This window comes from Temnothorax longispinosus, chromosome 10 (assembly GCF_030848805.1).
Source record: "Temnothorax longispinosus isolate EJ_2023e chromosome 10, Tlon_JGU_v1, whole genome shotgun sequence".
In the NCBI taxonomy this organism is placed as follows: domain Eukaryota; kingdom Metazoa; phylum Arthropoda; class Insecta; order Hymenoptera; family Formicidae; genus Temnothorax; species Temnothorax longispinosus.
Genome location: NC_092367.1, coordinates 869,883 through 896,138, shown reverse-complemented (window position 1 = coordinate 896,138; position 26,256 = coordinate 869,883). Strand labels below are relative to the sequence as shown.

The 26,256-nt window shown below is 42.8% G+C and overlaps 1 protein-coding gene across 11 annotated transcripts in view; it reads right to left on the bottom strand.

Moving 5' to 3' along the window:
• The window catches only part of LOC139820380 (protein turtle), a 265,980-nt gene that overhangs the window by 126,525 nt on the left and 113,199 nt on the right, over window positions 1–26,256 (bottom strand). For all 11 annotated transcript variants that reach the window (XM_071790578.1, XM_071790577.1, XM_071790585.1 and 8 more), the window contains one exon: window positions 16,787–16,825. The gene's annotated coding sequence lies outside the window, so the exon portion shown is untranslated. The remainder of the gene's footprint in view (window positions 1–16,786; window positions 16,826–26,256) is intronic.

Below are 26,256 nucleotides of genomic sequence, written 5' to 3'. Positions count from 1 at the left end.
GTATCATTAGAGAAGCCGTTACTGCGCTACTTATTCGATGAATTTCGATCGACTTTCGTCTTGATCGAAAAAGTCTTTACGTAAATTGAAATTCGTTATTATTATTTTTTTTTTTTTCAAATTTTTACGTCTCCCAAGAGAATTAAAATTTTACGCAATTTTAATAAAACAAAAAAAAATGAGATTACATCACCACGAAAAATGTAAGTCATATGTTGATTTTTTGATTTATTAAACCCGCGCAGTCTTACCCTTTTCAAGAAACTTGAAAAAAAATAATAATGAATTAAGTTCTATTTCCGAATGCCAAAATAAAAATAGATTTTATTTTTCAAACTTAGATTTAATATTAAATTTACTAGTTCGTTTTACGTGAGGTAATCAATTGATCATACAAATTTTTATTTCAAAAAGTGATTAAATAAATCTCATTAAAATTTGTTTTATTAATATTTAACTTATCTATATCAGTTGAGCAGTAAAAATCAATATCCACTCATTCTATAAAAATCACTAACAAATGATGTATATATACATTTATGTATGTAAAATAATACATAGATCATGTTATAATAATTGATGCGTCTTTATCCTGATTTTTCTATCTAATTTCTAATTCCTCTTTCCCACGCTTTTTTCTCACTTCTCGAATTTGGCTTCGATCCCATTTTCTTTATTCTTACCTTCTTCCTGACCGATAGTTTCTTTTCCCTTCGTCGCGAATTTAATTAATGCAAAGGAGGTTTCTTCTGAATATCAAGACGCTCTCTGTCCCTTAAGTACTACATAAGAATTTTAAGTTTCGTCCCTGGAACTTCGATTTGGAAGTAGCCTGTCAATTTTGATGCGATTATAATCAGACGAGATCGAATCTGAATAACAAACGTGGAGTAGGTAGACGCGAATACTAAAATAAAGAATATTTCGGAAATAATTATTCACGTATTTACATTTCAGATTACCGCGATAAACGATTAAATTTTCAAGCGCGTGGTTGAAAATATTTTTCGATTAAAAACTGCATTCCTTTTCAGCGTTTTATCCCGCGAAAGCACGACTACGAGAAAGTGTCTGGCATATTTTTCTCCCCGCGCTTAAATCACGCTTGCTAAAACAATGATGCCGTAGGCTACTTTCAGGATTACAGCAATTTTTACGCCGGACGAGTAGTGCATCCGGTATAGCGGGCTTTAATATGTCGGCTCGAAATAAGACGTAATAAAGTCGTGCGAGTAAAAACATGGGAGGAGGATGTAGTTACGCGAGGTGGTAGCAAATTACAAGCCGCCCGCGCGCAAAGGCAAAAGCGGGAAACCCGATGACATCGCGTTTCTTGCAAACAGGCGGAACGGCGCGGCGGCGGACGCGCCGACGTTCTACCGGGATTCGTGCAATCTCGTGGCGCGGACGAGTTTGCCCGCCGCTCTTGCTGCTCGCGTGACCACGAAGAAGAGCACGAGGACGGCGACATGTGCGAGGAGCGTCAACAAGAAGCGTCGTCGTGCCGGCTGCTGTTGCCGCGACCGGTCGAAACTACCCGCTGTGCATCGTGCGGTTGACGGTTTTTCGTGCGGAGGGTTGTAAAGTCCGGGCACGGGCTCGATTCGAAAGGAAGAGCGGGGAGGGAGGGGGGGCACTCTTGAGACGGGCCGCGGAATGGTTGTAGGGTGGCCCGATGCAACCGAACGCAACGTTGTTGGCCGTTGCTCTCTGGTGTACGCCGAGCTCGCTGAAGTGGAACAAAGCTCAATCCCGATGAGCTGACTTGGCAATTCCACGCTCGACTCTCCGGGTCGAAACTGGCCCGGTAATATTACCGTGCATCGGGTGTACCGGCTTTACGGGTCGCGGCTGGTCACTTGACCCGTTCTACCTATACCTACGGGCGGCCGGGCGCGTTATTGATTCAAAAAAAGAGGGTAGGGCAAGGAAAACGCATCGAGGGGAAAAAGAGGGTAGCTGTGCAGCATCGCGAAGAGGGCCAGAAACGAAGGAGGCGAACGTACAAGGAATAAATCGCGCGTGGTCGAAGATTCGGATGCGAACGATGTCAATGCGGCAAACTCAACGGTGATGCATGGCAAAAACGTGGGTGACATGCCGACTAGAGCGGGACCAGCGAGAAAAATGGAATTGTACGGATGGCTTTATTCGGGGCAATCGTATCGGCATGCTGCACGAGCTATAAACGGTTGGCGACGCGACGCAAGAAACGAAGGACAATTCCCGACGGGAATGTACAAAACTTCCGTGATGGACAGGGAAAGGGCCCGTGGAGCGAAATCGCGATACGAAAGAAATGGAGATAACATAAAAACAAAAAAAAACCGTCGAGAAAGTCGAGTGTACAGAAACACGATGATCGAGGTGGTAAGGTACGTTGTTATTGCAAAAACCTAAGTGATACGTGAAGGGAAGGAAATCTGAAATACAAACAAAATCTAAAGTACAAAGTATCGTGGCGGGAGGAAGAGCACCCAAAGACCCGCGAGAAAGGGCAAAGTAGAAAGTGAAGAGATGAAGTACGCCAGCGTCTCGAGACGGAACTTTGAAAGAGAGAAATGGGCGGAAGGAAAGCGACGTGGAGGGCCGAGGAAGAGGGACGCATTCGGGAAAGCGGATACGCGCCGTGATGCTGCACGAAAATTCTACTGTCGTTCCCTAAGAGGCTTCCATTTGCAAATTTCGCGGGCTTCTCCTTTTCTTGGCTGCGAGCTACGTTGCCGGCGCGCGACGGAGTGAGACGAAGGAGAGAAACGAAACGTCGTGAACTTCCCGCGAGAAATACACGAGAAAGCACGCACACATGTACACATCGGTACGTGTCACAGAACCATATCGGATGTATCCTTTGAACCACATATTTAATTGTGCATCGCTAGTGCCGGCCGGCAACATTGTTCCTTATAGTCGTGAAAGAGGTTGAAAATATTTCGGTCACTTAAAATCGCGATAACTCGATGAGAGAAAACCGTATTTGAAAGGAGCATCTTTAAATCTTCGGAAAGTCTTAGGAAAAGTTGAAAATAATTCCTTCCAATTCCGTGCGCACGGTCTCAAAGTTATAAAGTTTACTTTTTTGGTCAGTTTTACATAATCGACTTGAAAGTGTCGTCACTTGAAACAGAAGCATTGTCGAGAAAAAAAACCTTGAAAACAGAGTCTTTTTGGAAGCAAAATCTTGTTTTCGAGTTACTATCGAGCAAACTTCGTTTCCTTTTTAGTGGAAATTTATATTAAAATTTAATTAATTATACGTTATTGTTAATTATTAATTAATTATACGATATCGAAAATCAGGAATATAAATTATGTCCGGAAAAAAATTCGCATTGAAATTTATCGTAGAATTTGTGACTGAGAGGATATCCGATGTTTCGGCGCTGTGTATGTACATCGGAATAGCACAACGAATGGTTCGGCAAATAATAATAAATCCTTGCCTTCTGATACATTGATTCCGCGAAGCCGGCGCGCTTCCAGACGTCCGTTGCGATGTGTAACGCAATTCGCTCTCGACGCAAACGTTGTTTTCCTCGCCGCCGTAGGAAATTCTTTTATTGGTTTCCGCCGCGACACATCCCATCTCCCCAAGAAAGGCATTTTCCCACCAACAAAATGCATGAGTCGGGCTTGTATCCCCACCGGCCGGAAAGCGCCGGATCAAAGGCGATTCCAACATTGACCGGAACAGAGTTATCGGAATCGGATAGAGAGAGAAAGAGCATTTCTTCTTGAACATACGCGCATTGAATTAGGACTTACAGTTGCCCGACGAAAATACATCGCGCGAATGATGTCAAACGGAAATGTTTGGGAAGTGGGTCGATGCTTTTTCTCCTATAGAAAAGTCACGTTACGCGACAATATTTTACGTATGCAAACGAATGCATCCCTGTATAGTAACTAGAGATCACCTAGAATCTTATAAAGCCAGGCATTAATTTTGAATTTTCACGAAAAATCCGACGGGATCACGATGTGTCCTACGCGATAGCGGTTACACGGTAACCGCAAGCGACAATATATAGCACGAAAGTGTGGAGCGATCTAATAGTTTGTAAAGCGTTCCTTGGTATACAAAAAGAAGGTCAGAGACGGGGGACGACAGCGAGGGGTTAAGCAACTTGACCCGAGCCGTTGGATGTTTCACCTGGACGGAATCATATCCCCACCGCGCCGGCGATCCGCACCCTCTTGACGTCACAGATGCACCCCATGACGTCACGCCGCAACGTCACTGCGCCGCGCCGTCGGTTGCTCCAGGTCAGGGCTCGTTCCCAGGGACGTACCGTGCCGAGGGGATATCGGCATCGGTGGCGGCGTGTGCAAGTCACCCCCTTCTCCCCGCCTATGATCGGCGGGAGGGGGAGGGGGTATTAGCCGCGGGCAATTAATTACCGAAGCAGCGGCGGGGGTGGACTCGTTAATTACAGCCGCGGTACTCGTGAATGTTCGAATATCAACGAATGTACTTGGCCCCGGTGTGTTAGTGGCGATTAGCGTGAGCGTTAATAAATCATTCGGAACGCATTAATTCATTCAGAGATTAGCGTTAATAAAGGATTAGACAATACCATTCGGTAATGAATACCGTGGATTAGCGCGGAATTAAATGTAGACTACTCCCGGCGATTAGCACGTAATTATCGAGACGGAGTGCGATAATAAAGGACTTATTTACATATATTTATTATGCCGCTGCGTACCAGCTATGTTATTAAATTTCGTTGGCGAATAAAGTAAATATATGCATCGCGCGAAACATACCTCTCTCTCGCTGTTATTACACATATAGAAAAATATTGTACGTCAGTACAAACGCGGTGTAAATTATTTTATTGCATACCTCCGCTATATGTATATCTCACAATCGTGATATAATTATCTCGGAAATTACTATTATTAAAACAGGCTGCTCTCTCCGTGAGAAAAAAAAATTCTTTCGACTAAATTAAGAACTCGCTTTGTAAATAAAGCGGTATACGCATGACATCGATTAAATACTGGCAACGTCGACAGCACGCAAGTCACTCCCTTCATGAACGCGAAACATTAGCCGTAGGCAATTAATTACTCAAATACCCACGCAACACAGTGACGCGTTAATTATACTAAGGGCGTTCGTAAATACGACAAACGACAATACAGGAACATTCTGACGACAAACGAGCGCGATAGCGTATACAGCGTCGATGACAGCATATTGCATCGTCGTGCAGCTTTTAATTAGAGCAGGAATGTTTGTGTGCTTTATCTCATAAGTGGAGAAACTCATTACCCGCGTGTCGTTAGTTGATATTCGCGCGATGTTAAGAATCTTACGAGAAATTCCTAGATCGCACCGATACTCCACAAGTATCATTATTTCATTAAGTTTAATTAATTCTCCTTTAACTTAAGAAGAAATAGGAAAGAATGTATCGATTTAAATGACAATATTTCTGCTTATGGATCGACGTAAACAGGATCGATGATCGTAAGGATAGTCCCATCGAATCGTAGCTCGATCGATTCCTCTCGGTGGAAAATAATTATTCTCCGGTTACGATCGACCGCACTATTACCAACGTCAGCGAAACGACTTACATCATCCGCGAGACGGTTTTACCGGCGATTTCAGTCGTGGGGTCTCGGAGTCTCGTGCGCGTCGCTTTATGAGTGGCCTCGTTATCGAAATGCGATAATTTGTTTAGCCGACCGCGAAATCGCTCCTCTCCCCGCACCCTCCCCCCTAGGTTCACATCGCGAGCTGCATCATCCAGCCGCTGCACCGACGATTGTCCCCATTTCGTCCCCGGGCGTACACATTTTCGTCGCCCCTCGACGCCGCGCGTTATCGTGCACCTGACAGGACTGACACTTTGGCATCATTACGATGTAAATGAACGCAGAGTGTCAATACTGGCTGTGGGCTCGCACGACCCGTCCATTATTTTCCGCGGTTAGGAATCGCTGATAATTTGTCGGCTAACTCCGCCGAAGTAAATTCCGCATGAAATTTCGTACGAGTTATTCACGCGACGTTTTTGACATCATTTTTCCCCGCTGTTCCATTTCTATTCAATTTCACACTCTACGGGGAAAATATTTTGTTTAGAAAACTCCGAAACACTTTTTTAACATTAGGTACGTGTATATGCAGTTAGAAGATAAATATACTTGATGAAGCCTAAGTAAATAATAATTTATTGCAGAATGCATTTACAGACTAACGAGATTACAAAAGCGACATACGCGATATGTATACAGCGATAATTAATGAAGTCACGTGGAATCGTAGTTCGCTATCTGTCGCAAAGCTGTAATGTCTTCCGGCTAGGCACGGCGAAGTCATTATTTGTTTGCTCGCGTCAGAGAAACAGCAATAAGAAATACAATATTACGCTCATATTTATATATTTCGTATGATCTTCGCGATGTTATCACAAAACAGTTTTAATTGAGCGGTAACATATAAAAATAGAAATTTCTAGCCGACAGAAGCGAAAAGCATCGCAATATGCCAGCCTAACAAAGCCGATTAAAACATTCGTTACGAGTTTTATTTAAACGAGACGACATATGGTTGGATTTATATACATGGAGCTGTTCATTTTAACGCATCACTACGATGACAGTCGCTTGTTCGTATATATATTGATCGTACGGGCTCGGATTTCCAATTATTTTGACGGAGGAAACCTCGCGCTGTCGTGCGCGATTTGAATCATTCAGAAACAGAAGTAGAGAGAAACGTCTGTCCTGGGGATAATTTTAAAGCGGGATAAATTATACCGGGCGCGAGCGAGCGCGCGTCTCTCCCGTATTCGAAGGAGGCGATAACAAGGTCGACAATAACGACCCTACATCCGCTTCCACACGTGACAATTTCCCACGTGCGGATGTGCGAAAATTTTTCGATGTTTCTCGCGCGCCGCCACTTCTATCTGCCGGAAATTAAATTTTGATAGCGTCTATAGAACCGCGTCGCAAAATTCCATTTTAGATCTATGTTTTCGGAAAGTTCAGCAATATTCGTTTATATTCATGGAGAAATGGCGTTACGAATCGGTTTATTAGACCGAGAAAAATACGCGCGAGTTGAGCAACGTTTCGATTTATAAATTTTATTTACGGAATGCTTTTAATGGCGCGATCTCTAAAAGTGAAAAAATATATTTTAGCCAAAGAAAATTTATGTAAAAAATTACAATTGAGTATTATGAATGTAGAACCAAGATAACGTCAAATAATATGATCAATTAAACCAGCGCGAAAGGTGACTTTTTTCCTATCGGTTCCACACAGATCTCCAAAATCGTCGACAAAGACTGCGGGGTCGTTCTTAAGAGATTATCAGTGATCGAAGTGAGGAAAAACAATTGAAGTTACGACTATCGTGGGATATTGGGACGGCGAATGTTCGTGCACAGGCTAATTTCGAATCGAGCCCTAAATTGCCAAGAACTCCGCCGATTCTGCCGTGTATCAGAGAGAGGCGACAAGAACGGTGGCCAATAACGCCGTTATCTGGCGTGCCACGTGAACATTTCCCACACCGTCTTATCCGCCTATATCGAGATTGGTATCATGTCCGCGTGTGTATAATTAGTATAATTACGTATGTAATTAAGCGAGCACCATCGTCGGACACGCTTATTCGGGTCGCGGTCTCCGTCTCGCGATAACGGCGATGAGTGAAAAAGAATCTCCATTTGTTATTCTCGCTCTTACATTAAATTTGCACAGTCACGGCGAATAGCGCGACGCAAGACTTTTCCACTGTTTTCCGTACGCAAATAGGCACAGCGTCTTTGTGAAAACAGGAACCGAGGCGGGAAAGTAAAGCGGAGAGACGTCTTTTAAGAGCCCCGCCGTTGAAAACTTTTCCCGCGGTATATATATACATATAACCCGAACTCTTATATTTTATTACTTACTTCGAAATTAATTTCACAAATTGAACATTAAATTGAATTACGCGTGACATGCTAGAAATGTCGCACGCGTAATTAATTCGCTTTTGAATCGAGTATTAGAGCCGAACTATCATGCGTGATAGATATAGATCAGCAGCGTTCATTGGTAAATGCATAGTACTCCCCTCCCCCCTCTCTCTCTCTCTGTATGTACGTATTATACTTGATGTATATATGCAGACACGGATCATTAGCTGACGTTAAGCGAATATACATGTAGAGCCACATAGCAAGCGAATACTCGTCCAGGGAAATGCCCATATGGGGAAACGTCTATATGAACATTACGAATATGAGAATAGATAGTTACAGTGCATATACGTATATGCGCCGTTTTTTTCTTCACGTGAGTAAACATGGGCTAATTAATATTTGTTTACGATCGCTCTGTGAATAAGGTGTATTGAATTGTATATATTTACGAGCTTCACCCGCATCGTTATATTTGTGGTAATGGTTACCACCGTTACCATTACCATTTACTAAAATGTATAACATGATAATGCCTTCGGTTACCTTCTGATATATGCAGAAAATGTGAATTCTGCGACGAGCTCAAAATATTCGTCTCTCCGCGCGGTCGCTGTAGATAATATATTTTATACTTATTGGAAGATACTACATAAAAGAGAGGCACAAAGAGAGAAAGATTTAACACAGTCGATTTTTCGTATTTTACAGTTTTTCTCCTGACGTTTCAACACTTAAAAAAAAATTGTCACAGTTCCGACTTTATGTAAGTGTAGAAATCACTTTTTGAAACCTTAAAAATGATACATGAATTTTTATAGATTTTTTGTAACACAGAAACCCTTTAAACTTAAGAGTCCTAGGGTGTCCGGGTGAGTGCACCAAAAACACGGTGTCCGCGCAGTGTTAAGATGTATGCATCGAGTCAAACCTAAAATACTAAACCGATATAACGCACATTTGTAGATGTGTATTGTGTTTCTGATGTTTATTGTGCATGTGCGTGCGCATGGCGCATGGCGAGTATCATTAGTCGACGTTAAGCGAATATACGCATATGTATCTGCGTAAATTGCACTGCCGAGTATCAATTTTGGCGATGTATGCAAACGGCGTGCGCGGTTAAACGCCAGCGAGAGGAAACACGCACGTGATGATTCCCAGGCGCGATAGATTTCCACGGGATGTGGTTTTGCGCGCCTTTCGAACGGAAGAAAATTATACAATACGTCCCCCGCGGCGAGAAAACACTCGTGTAGAATTTGAATATTCATGTTATCATCAAACAGGAGTGTCACGAATGAGAGAAAAATCTAATTTTCTCAAGCTTCAAAAGCGCATACGTCTGAAAATATATCTCGACAGAAATTATAGGCCGGGTGTAATGAAAAAATAGAAATGCCTCCCGCAGAATGCGTCGAATTGTTTTTCAAGTTAATCGCGGCCGCAAAGCGTTGCGCAACCGCCATCCAGTTTGAAGGCACAAGAAAAGTCCGAAAATGTTAATTCACTCTCACGGCGGTAACACGTTTTGGCGTAGCAATTTGTCCCGCGTCCTGGAAAATGCAGGGGCATAAACTTTGTAATTTAGTTACGTTTTCTCGTTCACGCGCAGCGCTCGCGTGGTGCATGCAAATGTTATTACTCGCGTCGATCCAACGTCGAGTATCAATTCTGGAGGTGCAAATGAGAGTGATAGAGAAAGAGGGATGTGCGACGTAATTTTTCCAAGGGACCACTCCCGTCCCGAAACAACGCGAAATCAATTTCACGTCACAATTACGGTACAATTAGATCTTTTCCCTCGACGCAATGCTGCAGTTATTCTGCGTCTGGATTACATTCAGCATTGGCTAATTTCAAAGCTTGCGGTCGTATTTTCATCTGCGTTCCATAAATTTTAATTCCGCAGCTATGTTTTCGCCCCGACTAGACTTGAATATTGCCAAATAAATTTGGAAATAGATATTTATCTACATACGATGAGTTGACTATAAAATACAAGTAACACCACTTATATACTCGCGAAATATATTCCAGACATTATAGATCCGTCTATTTGTCGATGCTATATTTACACGCATTGTGTGTATCAATGATAGCTTTCCAAGTGTATGCTCCTTTTGGCCTATGACCGCAGAGCATCATAAATCTCAGCTGAGACTGTTAAAGCGAACAAATTAGGAGAAGCAGTTATTAAACGACCGGGAGAGCACGGATCGCATCGGGTATATCGCGTATCTCCACCGATAGAGATACACTTTATCATCGACGATTGGAATAAAAATGAAAATAAAAGGGCCGGTTATGGGACACGGTAGCGCAGACGTGCTCACGATATACGCGTACGCGATATACGTGCAATGTTGTTCGGAAATCGATTATACCCATATACACCGGGAAAATATGCCTTGCTCGTAGATGCTGAATGTTCGTGTGAATCGTGCTCTCGTGTCGCGGATCGCTTTGTAACGTTGTTACGCGAGGAACTGTGCGCTCGCGAGTGCACCGTGGTAATCGTTGCAGGGAAAGAGAGAGAGAGAGAGAGAGAGAGAGAGAGAATGTGATTGATATTGCGTCGGATGTGTAATGTGCAATAAAGTGGTAAAGAGATCGGATACCCTGCGGCCCTCGATAATAGTTTAAGCTCGCGCCTTTGTCAATTTTGCATTAAGTTGAGTTAATCCGTTCGTTACGCCGCTGTGTGTTTCGAGGGGGATCAAAAGGGAACGGGCTTGTAACGAAAATCAAAGCTTGCGCGACGTGATGCAAAGTTCAATCGGATTACAGGATGGACGCATTATAGCGTCCGGAATGCGTAAGATGAAGTTACGTTTATCCGCGTGCACCCGCGCGAGCGTAATGCGATTGCGTTACACGCGGAAATTCTTGTTCTCTCTCTCTCCCTCTGTCTCTCTCTTTCTCTTTCTCTTTCTCTCTCGACGCTCTGCGATTATTCGCGCAAAAAAAATATACGTAGAAATAGACGAAATCACGAGCGATTTTCCCATCATGCGCGACGCAAAATCAAAGAATGCTCAAATCGTTCGTTCGATTAAACGTAATTGCCCGTAGACCGGTGCCAAGTTCGTATGTCGAGCACAAATTCGAATAAGGATGCGAAATAAGCAAGGCGCGAGCGTAGCGTCCCACGCGATTACGCCATGCCAGTACGCCTCTCCCGACAATCCTCTCGTTTCAAACGGCTTCCTCTCACAGTCGCCAGGACGCCGCACCGGCATTGCTCTCGTCACGTTGGCGTATTTACTGTAATCAGACCTTAATTGGAAACCGGGTGCTCCGTGCCCTCGGGGACAAGGCACTTCCTTCCGGTAGAACTCGCACCAAGATTACTTGGTATGCGCGAAACTCGCAAACATACACGAGACGTTTGAGAGGAGCCAATCAATTGCTCTCTCCCACTACGTGGAAGTTTCACTCGCGCGCGCTTACTAAAACCCCCCGAATAGTCGCGAATCAGTATGTAATTTAGCTGTATTGAAGGGAAAATCCGTAAATTCGCATTAATAGGCAAGAGGAAATTTTATAACGAAATGTACAGACGAAATCGATCGGCACCGAAATGGTATTTTAACGAATATAAAAGAGATGTATAAAATATAAAGTTTTGTTCTATCATAATTGAGCGCAAAAAGTGTCTAATTGTAAGAAGAACATTTTGCGCATGCGCTCTCTTAGTAATTATATCGCAAAGAAGCGAGCTACGTTAACGTGGATAACACAGTGGCATTTATCGGTCTATATTGAAAGGACGTTTTCCGCTAGCTACGTGTCACGATTTTTGTTACATGCGATTGACTCTGATTAATAATTACGACACGATCGTAAAAGGCCCACTAAAGTGTCGCGATAGATTGCGTCAAGTCGACGACTCTTGTATTATGAAACCTATATGTCACGTATGGCAGTTGTCGCACCGTTACCGCCAATCTTCTTGTCATCATCGCGACGCTCATTTCACTCGTTAATCGCGTGATCATCAATGATATTATTCACATGGCTATTTCTCGATTTATGTGAAGCAAGTATAGAGTCAATTATTAAACACTAATCAGATAATTAAGCACTTTTTCTAATATGATACGGACAATAAAAATATGGGAGACAATAATGCAAACATTCAAAATCATTCAATGTTTTAATCGACGGGATTAGCAATACGTCATCTATCGATGATAATATTAATTCATCCGTGTGCATTAGTTTAAAGTCTAAATTCAGAATAACTTTTAACTAGCGACTTAACTACGACGAGTAGCTATATAGGCAAGTTGAAATCATATCGTCTGCCTCCGGGAATGTGTGCAGTCAGTGCAGTGCGAATCGCTTTCCTTATTTTGTCAAGCTGTAATATCCGAGAAGGAGAAAAGTTCTATAAACGTGGAATCCCTCCCGTTTTCTGCGATAGATATTGCCGAGAATTGAAAATATACATATTTTTCACTTCCCGACGCTTCACTGCCCGCAACGGCGGCAATGTAGATGGTTGTATTGTCACGAGTGCGCGCCGATACTAGTGATACAATTAGAATCACGGGATAGACGTGGCCGTCGCCGTTTATTCAGCGCGTTCGTTTTCAACGCGGCGACGTTCGACACCGCTTGACAGATGCTAACCATTACTTTTGACACGTTTCTATACGTATAATACGTCGCATGCCACCATTCGCCCGCAATCTTTCGAGGTTGCATCACGTCATTTATGAATCCCCTTTCACGGATCCCTCGAGAAAAGTTTCCGCTCCCACCCTCGCGAAATCGTTTAGCAAAGTACATTTCGAATCGTATCGCCGGTACCACCGACATTTTCGGCATTTATTCGTTAAACGCGATCGAACGCACCAACAAGCCTGATAAAAGTTTGTCCACTCTTGATGTTGATAAATTGCGGTTGCAACCATTTGTCAACTCTTACGGTTATTTCTGGCATTACGGGCGCTCGATCTATTGAGTAATATTTTTGTATAAAGAATTCCACTGAATAGTTTTTCCAACATTCGCTATACGTAAAAAATGCGGTTTCGCATGGTGTGCACATCTATCGCGCGGTACCGCCGGTAATCCCGGCGTTATTGTTTATGTATTTACAAAACGCATAAATGTAATATGTCTATAAATAGCGCGGCTACGCCCATTATATATTTCGAGCTATTATTTTGAACCTATATATACTCAAACAAGTTCGTTCTATTGTTGGAAATCGATAAACGTGCAACAGTGCATCTCAATGGAAGAGCAGAATAAATCTTCAATGAATAATGTTCATTCACGCGAAAAGCGAACTATTGAAAGGAATTTAATAACACCGTCATTGAAACGCGAGCAAGGAAAAGACGTAACCTCGCAAATGAGGAAATGAAGGTAATATACGTGCCAACTATTTTCCAATGCGCGCGTTCTCTCTCACCGGATTCGAAGTGAAAATTTTACGAGCCCTTAAAACGCAATGCTCGTTTTGATCTTCTACTTTTCTCACCTTACGTTCTTTGAAATAATTATATCTCTGTAGAGATACAGCCGGGATAATTATCTGTTAATCCTGCAAACAGCCTATATCATCTTCCGTATTGCACGCAAAACCTTATTAGCGCTAATTAGTAATCATTACGCGTTCGCATTGCGAGAATAATAATTTTTATTTCATGCACGTAAACGAAGAAAGCATAATTAGAGAGATAAATTTAATCACCCACGCGTCATATTCATCCGTTTTTAAAATAGGGGGATCGTCTAAAGAAATTTCTTCGTAATTCATTTCGCGAAGTGCTCGGCGCGGTCGATGAATACTCTTATTGCGTAAATACTCGATACGCTCGAAAAAGAGAGGAACGAGACTTGCGTTCCAAAACGTCAATTTTTCAGCAGTAGAGAAGCATCTTTTAATCAATATTAAACAAGCCAAATACGGTCCAAGCTTGGATCTTAGCAGCCTAATAATATTTTTTGTGTACTACACATGTATTTTTTCCAATTTTAATAAACTGCGCGCTAACTAGCTTGTCAGACTTACAACACAGCTCCCGTTGGAGTAGTAAAAACCCCTCTCTCCCCCCCCCCCTAATTAAATCGATTCGATTTAATTTATGACGCTAAGCATCTAAATAACTGTAAAGAATTTATTGCGAAAAATATTACCTCAATCAGGATTCGAACCTGGAATCCTATCTATCCTTATTCCGTGAAGGGTGTCGCACCAATTCGACCACTGAGGCATGTGGTAATATTCATCGCAATAAGCATCGTTTATTTATCACAGAGCGACTGTCAATGTTTTCATTTTTAGCATGCCTCCATGCGCTCCGCCATTAGCTCTCTCGTGACGTTTTCACCCCCGCAAGCGCGCCGTAATAGCCCGCGTTTTCGCTCGCCTCGCCCTGGGAACTCGACAGGCTTCCCGACAGCGCGGATTGCGCGGGGATAATCCACGCTGAAAAGCCAACGCTGCTGCGGCACTCGAGTTAATAGAAAACCGCACGACCCCGCGGTCGCCGTCGCCACGTGTGTGCGTACGAAAATGCGCAAGTTCCGATGTACGGCCCCGCCAATGTCACACGTGCCGCGTACCCCGCGGTCTCGAGGGAGGAGGGCAAAAACGACGGATGGTCGTTGAGCGTGGAAATAATAACGCTATAGCAATCCTTTCTCATTCAGATATGCGCGACGATTAAACGCCAACGTCGGTCGAGAGTCCCTCGTGAGGCGGGTATTTCCCCGCTTCGCGAAATGAGAATAATAACTCGCGACCGTGATAAAAAGCCAGCGAACTGTCCGAATGAATTTCGTATGTCGCGACGGATAATAATTCGCCGTGGCGGCGCGACGTGATCGCATTATTACGTTTATACGACCGTCACGGGAAATGTAACATTCGCCGTGTGGATGGCCGGCAAAAATATTGGCTGAGACTGAGACAAATTGTGGAGTTCACATCCAATTAAGCGGTCGAGATTGCACAATAATAATTTAATCGCGGTAAAATTCGCAAATTTTTTAAGCAAACTTCATTAATTACGCAGCACAAATTAACGTGATATAAACGAAGCGATACTTTCATGAGTATTTATGGTATAGAATCTCTATAATCGACAAAAGAACATGCAACTAATAGCAACGAGTTCGTTTCTGAGAAGTTACGCGCTGGTTTCAATTCAAGCAGTTGCAAAATCCGCGCGCGCAGAATTTTCAAGCTTCAAGTTGAAACGAGGGGGAGGGGGAAGAGGCTAACAATGGCTTTCATTAAAGCGGCAAAGTCGCGACTTGGTTGCTAGATTCTCTCGTACCATCGTTAATAAAATAACGTCGGATCACTATTCATTCGTTGCGGGATGAAGTCGAAAAATTAACCGCTGATCCAAATTCATTCGTGAATTATGCGCCAGGGCCGGAGTTTAGAAAGTTGGAGCGAAAACGGGGAAACGGTCGGCCGGTGGGTTTCCGCAACTTTTGCACCTATACAAACTTTATTAGCTTGAAAATCGATACAGGCAGAAAGGCAAGTTTGTGCGGGTGCCATCCGGTGGCGTGATCCCAGGACGGCAATCCGTCTCGTAGGAAGGCGCCGATGGCTCACGAATACGTCGTCGATGGCGCCGGTCGCCATTCTACCGCACGTAGATACCGCTCTCCGTATAAGATCCGTTTCGTCCCGAAACTTGAAATAAATATTAAGCCATCGATCTCTATTTCAGCACAGTTTTCCACCTACGTTTACGCACCCACGTCTTGTAGGTACGTAAACCGTTTGATATGCAGCGTGCAAGAGGAGCAAACCGAAGAGTAATAGTTCTTTTATTATGCAATTTACGCTAATGTTATTACGCGATAAAGAAATTTATATAAATTAATATAGTGTCTGTGTGTGATATAATAAGTGTAACAGTCCATGCAATAGAAAAGTCCTGAGTAAATAACAACGTGTCTCTTCTCGTCGAATCGCGCAAACGCACGCTGATTCTCAAATTCTTAATTAATTAATAACTCATTATTTATATTGTTATAATTGGTAATTTTCTATTCAGTTTAATGACCGCTCTACCTATCCTCTGCGGCTGTTACATTTATTATCAGACACCTTGTACATATATGTATATTAATTTTGCAAGTTAACATATACATTTTATAAATTGAAAGGAATATCTCAATAGATGTTACAATCCCCATGATTTCGCGGCGGTTAAGAATAAATTATATTGAGCAAAACTAGACATTATCTTTAAGTTCATTTATTTGTCACTGCGGAACGAGAGAAACTAAATAGATTGTGACATGAGTGAAGAAAAGAATACGTCATTCCCGTGATAAATTTCCTCTGCAACTTTAACGCATGTCCTCAGACCACTATCTGGTCACGTTAGCCCGGGCGTCATATGTGACCTCGGTATTTTTCAAAAGATGATGAATACAAATTATTCCGGTTGCCAGAAGCGACCAACGTATAGTATTTAGATAGCTCACCTAGCATCTTCGTTCAACAGCGGCGTCGTGTCGACCTAGCCTTCCAACGGCGTCGGCCGTCATTTGTTATTCGACATGAAAAGGCGAGCCGTTGAGACGCATTGAAATTTTTCGCGAGTCATTAGGAAGAGAAAAGAAAAATGGCAGATTTCGATCCCCCCGGGAGACGCGGAGGAGGCGCTGCGTCTGAATATCGCAATTTCCACTTCAAGGCCTGTCGTCTTAGTTATCAAGAGAGTCATATTCTCATTCCTTTATCGGTTATCCGTCGAATTTGAAAACACTAGAAATGCATCGAAGGCCGAATGGTCAAGAATGACAGTTCTCTGATTTCTTTTCACCATTTTACGTGCAGATTCGTAAATTAATTAGTAACTCACCGTATGCCGAAAGTATCAGTCCCTCCTCGTAGCTCAGATCTGCAACAAAATAATGATGATTAGAACACTGTAAGATTCCAAGAATTTTAATATTGGTCGAAGAATTTTAATATTAGTAATCACACCAAACTTCTACGCAAGATGTCGACTGTGTAAAAGTGCGAAACTAGCCATGGGACTTCAATATATATAAAAGCAACATCTGGTGAGATTGACCTTGGGAATAAGGGTGATAATATCTCGCCCATTTTTTTTTCATAAAAATCAATGGGCGAAGGCGGGGACGAAATCCAGGCAAAAAGGGAGGAAAGGCGATCGTCACCAACGCAACCACCTGCCGGCCTTTCCGCCGGTCTTCAGCCCAGTAATTGCCGCGGCAATTACCGCGAATTACGGCGATAATTACCGTCATTATGCGGTGCAGTAATTTCGGTAATTACTATAGTAAATCGCCAACTATCCGATTGCAACCCGTCGCGCTCCTCATCTTGCGGTCAGTACCGGATAACTTTTAAGTTATCCCGTCCAATGGCCAACTAACGTAGTCACGAAATCGAATCAAATTTCCATCCGGTACTACGAAACCGAAGGAAGCACGTTCGAGACGTAGCTCAGCGGTCAATCGCAACGTTAAATTGCGAAATTCAGTAAAGCGCGCAGTGCTTAAATATACACATTTTGAACGTGGACCCTCGAGATATTATCCCTTTCGAGTTTAAGAGCAACGCAGCGCTATGTCGCAAAAGTAAGAAAAGTGCTAATTAAGCGGCGAATGAGACGGCGTGTTTTTCTTTTGTACATTATTCGCACGCGTAAAGAGCCAATTTTACAGAAATAAGTGGCGCACGCTGGTTCAAAATTAATTCAAGGAAATGAGATCTTTCGGAGTTATTAACCGCTCTCCGTATTTTCACAATCAGCGCGAGAATTCGGTTTAACAATGAAACAGCGCAACTCATTTCGGCTTGATAATGAAATGAAAATAGGTAGGAGCGCACGCGGGCAAGTAAAAGTTTCTAAAATATTACCTCGTAAAAAAGTTCGCAACGATTTAATTTACCACGTACCTATTTAATTTCCTTCTTGTTTCTGAGATACGAAATTATTAGCGTAATATAAATGGTAATAATAGGTAATCTATACATTTAAAACAGAAAAGCTTAATAACGGAACTTAAAGAATTACCCTACGATCTTTAAAAAGAGATCTGATGCAGGTTATATATTTTTCGATTTATCGCTGGTTGTGAAAAAAAATCAAATATCGCTAACGATGACCCAGCGTGAGCTACGGTTTCTTGCTGTATACGCGATCGGAACGATCGTTCTGCCCGCGCCACAGTTCCACTTCGATATTCGAGACACGAAGTTATTTAACGGCCTGCGAGAGCGACGGCTGCTGCTGTAAGAGGTATTACGGCAGTTGCAACAGTAACGACAGAAACCATATACCACGGCTATTCGATCCAACTTTGCGCTTTGTCGGTATGGGGTCACCTTTCATCCGTTTCGAGAACTCGTGGAACAATATGTTTCATTTCCCAATGTTTCCCGCGTCGCTCGAAAAATATGAAGTATATTCATCAGATCAATATAAAGCACAGTGAATATTTCATCAATGCATTCCAATTTCATCACACCTCAGTAATATTTTTAATATTTCGCTAACGCGATACAAAGTGAGCGTCGCGGTCGCAATTGAAGCATTCTGAGCGTAATAACAAGCGCCAACATTTTTAGCATTGTCACCGATCGGAACGTCATTGCTGGAGTTCGGCGTGACGAATCGCTTAGCCGGAATGTTTGCCCGGACATGACCGACCGGTGCAACCGGTGCATTTGAAATGATTACCGGTACGCTGCGTCGCCGCATTGAATGGCATGAATTGTTAGCAGCTATTTGCGAATTTATGAACCACTCAGCCAGTGTGACGATTCGCACACGCCAACACGCCAGACAGTCCGTTTATCCCGCGCCTTCGCGCTCTCCCGTGGCGAAGATAAACATTGAAAATATTCGCAAAAAAAACTCGGTATCGGTATAACATGGGAATAGTAAATAGGCAAATACGATGTCTCGAAATTTTAATCGAAATGCTTTTTCGCATAAAAAAATAATAACGATTGATCAAACTCCCGATATGTAATCGAATTGTTTGTTAGCAGATGTGCTTCTAGGTCGAACACTTGAATGCCTTCATCCTCCATCCTTCCGTCCAAATTTACATCCTCGATCTTCGAACGGCGCTGGTTAAAAACCAATTTTAACGATACACCGGGCTCGTAAGAAGTATTCAAATTATGAGTATGTCGAAGTTGGTCGCGCGTTGTGCCTCGGGAGTTAACCGCGAGATATTTTTATTCCCTGACACGTCCCGTTTATCCTCTCATCGTTCCCTTACTTAAGGGAAACGACGGGAAGGAAGAAGAGGAGAGTATCCAGCGACTCGCATGAGCGGACTGGCAAAAGGGCCGCTCGTGGAAATACCGAAAGTTATGAAAGTTTTATGACAGGCCATGAGAGAACGCTAGAAGATGCGGAGAATCGGGGAAAGCGAGGACGACGGCGCATGGGGGGGGGCAAAGTTTCACGCTGGTAGGATATGTCGATAGGTATCCCATGGACATTTACGGCGAGCCAATTTTTTCGTTTGATTATTCAACGCGCGCGAATGCATCTCGGCTCTCTCGGCGATTGCATATCTGACGGTCCGACCGCGGTCTGAAATTTTTGGAAACGGAAAAAAGCGCGACGGAAATCCGAAAAGCCTGGTGTGACCGCAGCCTGAAAAATATAACGCCATTCTCAAAAACGACGATCCTTATCGCTACGAGAGGAATCGACCGCTTCGACCGCTGGCTGGTTGCGTGGATTCTTCGAGACCTTCGGATAATACGCAAGCCGTCCGCGATTTGTTACAATTTGTTATCGCGTTTTGTGAAATGGATCATCGAGAAGGCTGCCGCGAGGAGGAAAGAGTCGCGGGAGGACGAGTCATTTGAGAGTAAGGCAAGCGCGGGCGATAAATCAGGACTCGCGCGATAATGAAATTCAATGCTTTGGGCCCCGAGTGCGTCGAGTCAGTCGAGTTTTATCAAAAGCACCTATTTATCTTTCTTACAAAACAGTTTGAGAACAGTTCGCTCATAAACGGCATCGGACGGAAAGATTCTCCGTCCTCGAGTCGCTCCGGCCATCGCCGCACACGTACCGCGGAGCAAAACTGGGACTCTGAGATTAATGGTTTTTCTTTCACCCTTGGTATTTTCTAAAAATAGCAGTACCAACATTCATAAATTTCACAAACGTCCTCAGGTGAAGACATCCTGGATGTTGCACAAGGGTTCCGTGGATCATAATAACTGACGATAATCGTCGATCTTCAAATCTCCGAAACTCTGCTGGATTTTACTAAACATACGACCAAATTGTTGCAAATAAATAATAAAATATATACACTGTAACGTTATGAAATACAAAACAAAACATTTAAGAAGTTCTTTGTATATAATATTTTTTTATCTTTTATTAGGTATAATTATGTATTATTAATTATTAAATAAAATTAAAAACTTACGGATGGGATCCTAATTTTTCATTGTATTTCAATTATCTTTCTCGAATTATATACAATTTCAGAAATCAATTGAAAGTGGAATCAACGAACCTAAGCAAAGCGCGCTTGACAAAGCAAAAGAAGTCAAAAAAATAAAAGTAAAAAAACTCGAATGTATCATGTCGAGTGACAAAGGGAAACGCTAAAACTTAAATGCAGCAAAAGAGCGATTTGATTTGCACCTGGATTCTACTCTTTCATCAAATTTTCTTGCTCCCGCTGTCATGTCCTCTGTCTTTCGCGCCCGTAATTTTCTATTGGCTTCCTTTCTGCAATCACCGTTATCCTCTATTTTCGCCGGGATACGACGTGATTTAACGAAATTGAGGCGTCCAGAAAGTGAAGGAAAAACCGGACGAGCAACGTATCGCGAACAGAGCGACGAGCGATCGACGATAAATTGCGCTAGTCGCTACCGTTGCAGTTTACGTTTGTCAAGCCGAAAACAGTCGCGTGATCGCATACGGCATACGGTATCGCGTAATCACGAGCAGGGTTTCCTCTGAAAGATAAACGAGACACTTGCAGCCAAAGGGAACGCCGGAGCTAAAAACAGACGCGTTTACGTTACAAATAGATTTCGGATTTAGAGCTCTATAAACTTCGAACCCTCTGTCGTGCTTTCGTTCTCGTTTGCGCGTTGCAAATATCAACGAGCTCTGTCTAGGGTCCGAGCGAAGGGTTACGATAGCAACCCGATTTGGTTAGCCGGATTCACAATCCCCCATGGATTAGTCTTCAAAAGGATCGCAAGTGTACAAATTAGCGGCGACGGACCGGCCATTCAGGTGTCCATTGGAATACCGGTGTACATTCGGAGAGAGTTCCCAGTGTACATCAGACACAACATTCAGCGTCGACATCCTCTCGTTGCGAGCCGGCGCAGCCCTCCGGAACGGGATTTGATACTACGTATGCATCGTATTTAATCCACGTTTTATGCCTCGACGGTCCGTAGCGTGATTCAATTACGTCGTCGGGGGTGGAAGTTAAGGGGAAGGGAGTTCTGTCGGGTTGCTGCCGAGTCTTGTACACACCGAGGATGATGACACCACCCCCCTCTCGTTTAGCATCCCCGTACCATGCCCCGTGCCTGCATCTACGGACTTTAGAGGATGTTTCCGCGTGCGTTTGCGAGTAAATTAAGGTTCGTTTACGCTACATCGCGACCTTAACGATAATAAACTGCGACAATGGCAGTCGCGAATCATTATATGAGAACGCTAGAGAATTTTAATCAATCAAGCAACTGTTTTTTCTTAAATATCGTTATTAAAAAAAATAATAATAAATAATTACAGACGTATCGGTTTAATTGTCCATTCACGATAATAAAATTTTCTAACAAAACATAATTTAAGGTGCAAAGTAAAAAATATGACAATGAATTAATAACACTCGCTAAAGTAGCTTTCAGTCTCGTGCGGTTTTCTCTTTTCTTGCGTAATAAAATTTTACGATGCTTATTACATTTTTACGACTACGAATTAATTTCAACGTGGTCGCACATTATGTGCATACGTCGCACACGTCTTCTCGCGGAGAATTTCCGCAAAAACAGAGTAAACTTTGCCTCTCGAGGGATGCGGCAGCGCCCACAGGGTGTGATACAGCGTGAGAGTTACGCAAGGGTGTACCGTGTAACCAGGCAATCCGGTGCGCGCTGGTAGATCATGGCGCTAAAGAAGGTAGGTAGCAACCGCTGGCTCCCAAACGCACGTAGCACCCCCGTGAAAATTTGACAACGCGGTGGCGGAAATTAATTTCCGCAAAGACGGGGCCGTTAATGCCGGCTGTAGCGGGAGTATTATCGCGAGATCCGTCATGACCCGACTTAGGGCGAGACACGTGTTACGGGCTTGCCTTTTCACGTATGAGCGTAAGTAATTGTTTAGAAAGATGCGACAGCACGCGTCGCGAAAATTGAACAACTGCGGGGAGAAGGGGTCTAATGTGGCCATTACTCAACGCTCGTACCGCCAAGATGCATAAACACGGAAGCACGTAAAGGACTTCCAGCAGCACAGGAAAATCGATAACATGAACTTATATTCATACAAATGCAAAAACGCGATTTTAACGAATAAAGTTTGCACCGAGAGAGAGAGATCGGAGAAAATTATTATATTATTAAATTATTCATAACAATTTATACCGGTGGTTTAATATGCACATATATTTAGCAGCCGTTTAATATTTTAATTATTCACGATGATATACGCAAATTATTTATTAATTATATTAATAAATATATATATAGGATTGGAATAATTTCGAATAGCGGGAGTTTTCTCGATTTGGATGCATATTTATAACACGTAGTATCCTTTCTATTAAATCAAGTTCCAATAATCTTTCCTACCTTTTCAATCTATATGAGATCGAAACGCTGGGTGTGATATTTTCGCCGCTAACATATTCATCTCGATAACGAACATTAATGTATTTACGCCACCATAAGAATTAGCTTATTATTCGCGGGAGACAGCTCATTATTCGCGGGTGTAATAGGCAATACATAAATCTGTCCGGTATGAATTACTGGAATCATATAATACAACAATGATAAGGTCACACGCATATGTACCGTCGTTGTATATGCATCAACCACGTTATTAATCTCGCGCTATGAGAGGGTAAATACAGCGACCATTACGTCGCGTCGGCCATGTTTATGGACTACCTAAGGCAATGTTTCCCAACGTGGATGTTGCCGAAACTTGAGATCTTGAAGGTCCCCTAAGGGATATGCAACCTCTTTCGCAAGGCAACGAAACCATCGGTGACATTGTTACACGCGACAAAGGAAATATCCATATCTCGTTTTAATTCGATGATTAAAGTAATTTAATTTTGCTTCTTTTCGGCCATTGTTGCAGAGGAAGGGATTAGAAACGCCTAAAAATTAACATTCAACGTATGTACCAGAAAGAAAAGAAATTTTCGATAAACGCTGGAAAAGCAACGCGTTCACCCGATACAATACAACGTTAATGAAACGTTACCAATATCTATATTAAAACAAAACTGCACTGCGAGCGCGCAGTTTCTGTATCGTCGTCATGCGATCTGTTATCCGCGTATATCAATTCTCGGCGACACGGAGCCGGCAAATGTACAGGCTAATAGGTTCAGCGTGTTTGCGGAGTATCTAAGTGTAAATGCAGGTATATGTACGCTCTCGTGTGCCCGCCCGTCCGTGCATTTTGATACTACCTCGTGTGCACCCGCCGCAAACCGGAAACTGCGCGCTGTCAGCGCGTTGTCGTCGTCGTCGTCGTCGTCATTGGATGGCAGCGTGATAGTAATGATTTCACGCTTCTCGAAGCGTTCGTAATTTCCTTTTTTATCCGCGCCTACTTTGCGAGCCTCGCCTTCCTGCGGCAAGAATGCGGCGACGCCGCAGCTATTCCGTCGGAGATGCAGGCCGCACTGCTTGCATTCCTGGAGTACCGAATTCGTCTCACTTACTCGGCAAGTCAGCCTCGCGCCGCTAAACGATATGCATGTAGATAGATTGACTTTTTTATTTAAATTATATATATGTATATAATTGATTTTATCGTTTTAATGATAAGACCGTGGTATAAAAATGTTTAAACGCAAAGTTTTGGCAAATTTACACATCTATAGTAAGTGACGTTCTTTTGGCACGCTATATGTTTCCGAAATGTGTATCCGGCAATACGATTTATTATGCGATATGTGATATGCATTAAAAGGACTTGTTTGCAGCCGCTGTAACGGGTACGTGTATCAGAATTGATATTAATCGATGTTCCATGAATACGAGAGAAAGGTTTTCGATCGATTATCCTGTCTCGTGGCACTCTCTAACTCCGAAGCATTTCCGCGTCGCGCGATTTAAAAACGCGAGATAAATGAGTGGCCGTTTTGCTTCGCGCGTGCACGAGTATACGGACGATTTTAACTTTTGCTGTCCAATATTACGGCGGCGGAAAATCCGGGTTGGCGGTGGCGCAGCGGCCGCTCCCGCTTGCCCGCTGGAAAATATAAAAACGTCCATCCACCCCCCCTCCCGCCGTTTCCCGTGAGGAACGAAGACGGCAAGGCAGGTCGAGGGCAGGGAATACCCAGTGGGGTAGAAAAGTCGCGAGGGTGAATTCCTTCGTGCCTCGAAGGTGCACGCGGGGTAGGGCGGCGGGCGGTATGGAATTACGAAGTTTAAGATAAAATGGATTCGCGGAATCTGAAATAGAAAATTCCCTAGCTAATACCACGGCAGGATTCTCATTCCCCTCGCATAACCTTCGTCATCCGGGAACGCCGCTTTCTTCGTATTCCTGTCGCGGTGGACCGTCCGCCCTTCACCCCCTCCCTCCTCCTTAGGCAATAAGGCGGGAATAAGAGAAGATAACCGAACGTGAATGAAATCGGTCGCGTGCCTTTCAATCATTCCCATCCTTCCCGGATCATCCCCGCTCTCTTTTAGTCTCGCGATAATGAAACGCGAAAAGGAGAAACCGCAATTGCCTACACATGATTTTTAAACCCTAGAACACACACTGTACGACGCGTTGGCTACGGAGTATCTAAAGATGAACTTAAAGCAATCTTATATATAAGATCTGACTATGAATACCGGCATTAATTTTAAGAAATAGACAAAATAAAACTTTTCGATATTAAAACCTACAGTGTTAAAGGTTAGAGGATGAAATTTAAAACCAATACCATGAGTTAGATTTATTTTGTTATTTTTAACTACCATGTGCGCCAAAATTTATTAGTTTGAAACAAAATAGGATTATTTTAACTCCATTGGTTTAGTCAAATTAACATTGTTTTAGTTAAATTAACTACATATTGAGTAGGAGCAGTGGCGACCTATGGAATAATTAAAAATTACTCAAAATTGAGTTTAATTTAACCCTATGAATTTAACAGTATTCGATAGTAAAACATACACTTAAATCTCATTGTCAAAGCTTCGAAATAAGAAAAAAAAACAAATCCAAAAACATTAATCTAAACCAGAGTTACAGCCTATCAAAATTACATGGGTCTCCCAGACCCATAGTGTATTTTCGGGATACTCTGGAAGTTGTGTGTTCTAGTAGGGTTAAAGCTCGCTTATTACTTCGATGATAGCTGAGAACTTAAATTGCTAAGATAAATGGCTCGATGGTAACCAAGAAATACATGCTATAAAGGCGAAAACATATCACGTAAACTGTCAAGTTTAATCGCTTTAATTGCAGGTATTCGAGATCCGTCGATAAAACTCGTTGTAGCACACGATCATCGTTATAAGAGACTAATGTTAAGAGACGACTCAATTATTGGCTCATGTTTATTGCGCTGACTGAAAGTTAAAAAAAAGTCGCGCGTTGATGGTATTGCGCTATTTGTAGATCAGTCCCTCTAAGTGTAGTCCAAGTAAAGACCAGGAGACAACAAGTGAGGTAATCGAAAGGAAGTAATTGTGAAATGAGAGCAAATACATTTGTAACGGTATAACTACTCGTTTCATGCTACTGCGTTCATGGAAAGACAAACGACATTCGTAGATGTCATCAACTGGCCTGCAATAATATTACTTACCAGCTTCCGAATAGGTTGAAAAAGAAAATAGAAGCAACCAATACCGAATGAAATCGAGCGTCTCCGATTTCCTATTTTCCTACCCTATTTCCAAGGCCTTCTATCCGGAAGCCATGAAACTATGTTTACTTCCCTTTTTTTTGTGAAAAAACAGATGAGCCTCCATTATTCTTGTTCTTTCCTTCTTTAAATGGAAGAGAGATACCGTAAACATCATATATGTATAATCTATAAGATTAGTTTTTATTATATTGACAGTATTCTCTGTATCGTTTCGACTGATCATAAG